The sequence below is a fragment of the Cervus elaphus genome, chromosome 7, assembly GCF_910594005.1.
Source record: "Cervus elaphus chromosome 7, mCerEla1.1, whole genome shotgun sequence".
Taxonomy (NCBI): domain Eukaryota; kingdom Metazoa; phylum Chordata; class Mammalia; order Artiodactyla; family Cervidae; genus Cervus; species Cervus elaphus.
In genome coordinates, this window is record NC_057821.1 from 32,139,521 (window position 1) to 32,145,649 (window position 6,129).

The window sequence follows — 6,129 nt, forward strand, 5'->3', positions numbered from 1 at the left end:
AGTTCCAGGACTTAGAGCACGGGCTTCATGAGGATGGTTGGTTTCAAAGAAATCCCGGCATCTAGCAGAACTCACATCTGCTTCCTCCCCTCTCCTGTGCACATTTCCCTTATGCAGTGATTATATGGCTGGAAAAATTCAATACCACCATTGATCCAGAGTGCTGGGGGAAGGTGAAGAATGAACCTCTTTGTTTTTTCCGAGCTAGGCTCTTCCTCTTTTTCATCCAATCCCCTACCCTTGAAGGGGCCCAGACAGCCTAAGTCCAGATCCCAAGGACCTCTTAACTGCAGACAGAACCTGATTCCTTCCAGAGATGAACTAAAACCCTTTGCTAACTCTTAGCCACAGTCAAAATCAATCTCAGCTTCCCTTCCTGTTAGTCTCCACCCCTAGGAAAAATCCTCTACATTCTAACACCTTTCAGGGTCACGGAGGTGCCTAAAACAGTATGAGAGATAAAGGACGGAGATAAAGAGTGGTCTCTGTAAGGACATGGGACCAGAGACAGGCTCACTGCTGGACGTCTGGAGCTGATATTAGACTCTGTGGCTCGTGGGTATTAGTTAGTTATTGCTGCAAAATGAATTGCTAGCAACTTAGTGGCTTGAAACAATGCATATTTATTCTTATCTAGTGTCTGTAGGTGAGTTCAGGCATGGTTTAGCTGGGTTCTCTGCTTCAGGGTCTCACTTGGCTACAGTTCAGGTGTTGGATGAACCTAAAGTCTCATCAGAAGTATAATGGGGGAGATATCTACTTTGAAGCTCCCTTGAGTTGTTGGCAAATATCCAGTTTCTTGTAGATGAAGAATTGAAGGTTTAAATTTCTTTGTGGAGGCTGCCTCAGCTCCGATAGTCTCCTAGTTTCTGCCTTTGTAGGGGTTTCCTAATATAACCACCTGCTTCCTCTAAGCCAACAAAAGAGAAAGAGAGCAAACATGTTACAAGATGGAGGATAATATAACATATAACATAATACACTCATGGAAATGACATCCCATCACCTGTGCCATATTCTATTGGTTGGAAGCAAATCCCAGGTCACTCACACTCACACTCAAGAGCACGAACACAGGCATAAACACTAGGAGACAGGGATCACCGAGGTCATCTTAGAATCTAACACATGATGAAACAGGCGGCAGATCAATCTTTGACTGATGACATTCAGGGCTATGGGCCTTAGAAAGATAAGAGTCCTGAGGGGGCAGGGGGACAATCACAGACTAAGGCTGATGACTGGGACCTCAGTCACAGGGTCAGAGACCAGATTTGAGATAATCAGAATACTGTCACAGGGCAGGAAACTTGGAATGCTAGGGCAAGACCTGGAGTGGTTCTGGAACATGAACCTTAAAATGCAGATGAAGGCAACACAAAAAATTCTAGACAGCTTAAGCTTAGCCCTGAGGGAGACACAGGAGGGAAGAGAGAGACTGAGAAGGAGACATAAATAAAAACACTGTCTTTTGGTTTGCACACCAAAATTTGAAAATTTAAGATTATAGACCTAAAAGAGAGAAGTCAGACTCAACAAATGGAACATGAATTTACTTTAAGAGAAAATAATTTCAAAGTCAGACAACGATAACTATGTTTGGACTGCTTAAGGAAATAAATCAAATATTAACTTTTAATTAAAATCAAGGAATTATGAAACTGAAATAAATAGAAATTAAATAAGAAAGGTTGACTATTTTTAAAATTTAGAAATCCTAGGGAAACTATGGGCATTGAAAAAAGAAACTTTATTGCTAAATAAATATTTGAGTATTATTCTTGCAACGAATTATAGATGAAATACAGTGGAAGAGTATAAGAGCCTTTCTTTCTACATAAAGGAGCCTGATGGGCAACAATCCATGAGCTCACAAAGTATTGGACATGACTGAGTGACTGACAAAGTAGCAATGGGCCAGCATGGAAACTGGTATCATCTGGAAGCTTGATATAAATGCTAAACCTCAGGCCCACCCCAGACTCACTGAGGTATTTAACAGTTTAATAAGTTCCCTGTGTAATTCATATGCATGTTAGACTTAAGAAGTGCTATTTTAGGACAGTGGAAGAAAATTTTGAGAAAGTTGTTCAGAACAGAGAACAGAAAGACAAAGAAAACCATACATATTGAACACATGTATGTGTATACATGTACATACACACAGACAAATGTGTGCATATGTATATTCACACACATATACACACACACACACAATTCTATATGCATAGACTATAACTGTTGCTTTTTTTTTGTAGTCACCTTTTTGTTTAGTGTTACAGGTTTCTTTTAGCATCTCACTAGTTACCCAAACCAGATAACCAAAGTTAACAGTCTGGTCTGGCTCATAGACTCTCATACAAAAATACTCAAGAGAGTTCTCTTGAGTAAATAAGTTAGAAATTGGATAAATAAAAAATTTAGAAAAAGTGAATCTCTTTCAATGTGTTCTACATTTGCTTTACTCATTTAAAATTGCATGACATTGTTCGAAAGCTTCCAGGTCAAATGATATAGATGCAACTCATTCTTTTAAGCTGTTGCTTAATTTTCTATGATAAGGCTGCATCGCAGTGTGTTCTGTTAGTCCCACTGACATGCATTTAGGCTATTTCCAGTTTGTCCTTCCATCTTTTCTTCTTCTAGTTGGATTTTTACTGAAATCTGTCTATTAATTCACAGAGGATTAATATATTTATGATATTAAGTTCTCCCCCCCGTCATATAGTATATAGTGCCATTTAGCCAGATCTTGTTTTATGTCTTTTAGTGTAATTTTACTGTTTCCTTCCTTTGAATCATACTGTCCTTGTTCAAATAATTCCTTAAAAATTTAGAGTTTTGTTAGTAGGGAATATTAAAAGCCTCTTTTAATTTCTATTCTTGGCTAGTTATTTCTACTGTTGAGAAGAGCAATTGATTTTTTTTTTTAATGTTTGTCATGTTTCCAGTCAGTTGACCAAATTTCCTTCATGCCTGTGTACTTTAATCCCCAGTAATGTTGAACAACTCTAATTTGCCACACCACGTCTCTATGACCGTGTTCTTTCTGGAAATTCCTTCCTCTGTATTATTACTGGCTCTTTCACACTACTCATGAAGACGGACCACAGACTGCCTCCTCCAGGAGGCCTTCCTCTGACACCCTTGTGTTGACAGGAGTCCTTATTTGTTGTCTCCTAGTGCTTTGTGCACACTTTTTTTTTTTAATAATTTTATTTATTTATTTTTATTTTGGGCTGTGCTGGGTCTTCGGTGCCACTTGGGTTTTTCTCTGGTTGTAGAGAGTGGGGGCTACTCTCTAGTTGTGGTGCGCAGGCTTACTGTGGTGGCTTCCGTTGTTGTGGAGCATGGGCTCTAGAGCAAGACGGCTCCAGTAGTTTCAGCATGTGGGCCTCAGTGATTGTGGTTTCCCAGCCCTAGAGCACAGGCTCAGTAGTTGTGGTGTTCAGGCTTATTTGTTCCACGGCCTGTGGGATCTTCTGTGGTCAGGGATCAAACCTGTGTCTCCTACATTCCCTGAGTCACCAGGGAAGCCCCTTGTGCACGCATGATTAGTTTTTATTACTTTTCATCCTGATTGTCTGTCTTTGTGTGTAGTCTGATTTGGGATGCCGAACTCTGTGGAGTCATGGGTCAGGTCTTAAACAAACTGATATTCTTGGAAGCTAGCATACTGTCTGGAACATATAAATTCTCAAAAAACAGTGTGGAATTGAACTTCTCTGACTACAAACAGTTGGTAATGCCAGGCCAAAGAGACTTAACTTTTTAAGATTCTGATCTTTTCTGCTACACTACTCTTGATATTTATAAATAAGTTGTAGATACTTATTAAGTGTGGTGCTCACTGAGCTGATTTACACTTTGTTATGTAAAAATCAAGATGTGGGCTAAGGAGTTTGAACCAGTTGCAGAAGTCTTGATTTTTGATGGCAATTGTGACTCAAGAATTTATCTGTTCAGTGAATTAATGTTTATTAAACATATACTATAGGCCAGATACTGTGGCAAGAGCTGTGGATATACAAGTTCTCAAAATACACAAGATTCCTTCAGGGAGCTTGCAAAATCCGATTATAGGATTAAATTTAAACAAAATATGTAGCTTGGAAAATATATTTTGAATCTTACTGTGGCATTGGACACTGTTGAACACTCTTTCCTTACCATATTTAGTCCTTTTTTGGCGGATCCAGTCTCAAATACTTTTTCCACAAGGGCTGCTACCAGGTCATGCTTTTCAATTGCAAGAAAGAAGGTACTGTTGTTTTCATTCTTCGTGCTACTTACCCACTTTTGAAAAGTAGACTGTGGTAGGCTGAGTAATGGCATCTGAAGATTTTCACATCCTAATCTCTGGAAACTGAATATGTTAACTTGTGTGGTAAAGGGGACTCTGCATATGTGATTAAGGATTTTGAGACCTGAAGATTAATCCGTATTTTTCAAATGAGCCGAATATAATTATCAATACAAGTTTCCTTATAAAGAGGGAGGTAGGAGGTCAGAGGTAGAAAGATTTGAAAATGTTATGCTGCTGCCTTTAAAGATGGAGGAAGCAGCCATGAGCCAAGGAAGCCAGGTGACACGAAAAGCCAGAAAAGTTTAAAAAAAAAGATTCTCCCCTAAAGCCTCCAACGAGAGTGTGGCCCTGATGGCATCTTGAGTTTTGGCCCAGTGAAACCCATTTTGGACTTCTGACTTCTAGAACTGTAAGAATAAATCTGTGTTGTGTAATCAATAAGTCACTAAGTTTGTGGTAATTGATTACAGCAACAATAGAACACTAATACAGAGGAACCAAGTAGCTAAGCTAAGGTGCTAGCTCCAGTTGGCTCCTTGGGGGAGTATGGAGAGATTATCTGGGACAAGTAAACTCAATAAGGCAGTCCGAAGCTAATAAAGGCAGAAACGGCAGGACTCCACCTCATTTTATAAGTGATGAGAGCCTAACTGGAAATACCCAGTAGCAACTACAGTCCAAAATTTAAGAATCTCAAATAAAACACAAGTGCAGGGACTTCACTGGTGGTCCAGTTGTTAGGACTCCATGCTTCCAATGTAAGGGGCACAGGTTTGGCCTCTGGTTGGGGAAATAAGATCTCACATGCCTTGTGGCCAATAAATAAATAAATAAATAAAAACCCAAGTACAAGTACCAGGAGTCAAGCAGAGACTGGATTAGAAAGAGCACAGATAAGAAGTAGGAAGGATGAATGCAGGGTAACGTTGTAGGGAGATGTCAGAGTAGCCAAAGTTCACATTTATTAAGCTGTGGACACCAAATAAGGAAAGCCTAGCTGATTTGTGTGCATGTGTGCTCAGTTGTGTCTGACTCTTTGCAACTCTATGGACTGTAGCCTGCCAGTCTCCTCTGTTTAGAGTTCTCCAGGCAATAGTACTGGAGTGGGTTGCCATTTCCTTCTCCAGGGGATCTACCCAACCGAGGGATCGAACCCATGTCTCCTGAATTGGCAGTTGGATTATTTTCCACTGAGCCACCTAGGAAGCCCCTAGCTGATTTAACAGAACCCTTTAATGGGGAGACTATCTCATTTATTGAGGACCTACTACGTGTATGCCTGCTTGCTAAGTTGCTTCATTCATGTCCACTCTGTGAGATTCTATAGACTGTAGCCCTCCAGGCTTGTCCATCCATGGGGATTCTCCAGGAAAACATACTGGAGTGAGTTGCCATGTAAGGACCCATTACTGGTTAGCATAGGTATTTAATTTTATTTGCCCAGTAACCCCATGAATTGAACATTATAACCCTTGCTTTACTGAGATTGTTGTTGTTTAGTCGCTATGTCATGTCTGACTCTTGGTGACCCCTTGGGTTGTAGCCTGCCAGGCTCCTCTGTCCATGGGATTTCCCAGGCAAGACTACTGGAGTGGGTTGCCATTTCCTTCTCCAGGGGATCTTCCCAACCCAGGGAGTCTCATGCATTGGCAAGCAGATTCTTTGCCACTGAACCACCAGGGAAGCTTTTACTAAAGCAGAAACCAATACAGAAAAGTTAAATGACTTGTCCAAGGCCACAGAAAACACTGTGGCCTTCACTAGGATGTGAAGAAGGGGTTAACCTTATCTCTCCAGTTCCAGGAGCCCTGCCCTTTCTTCCA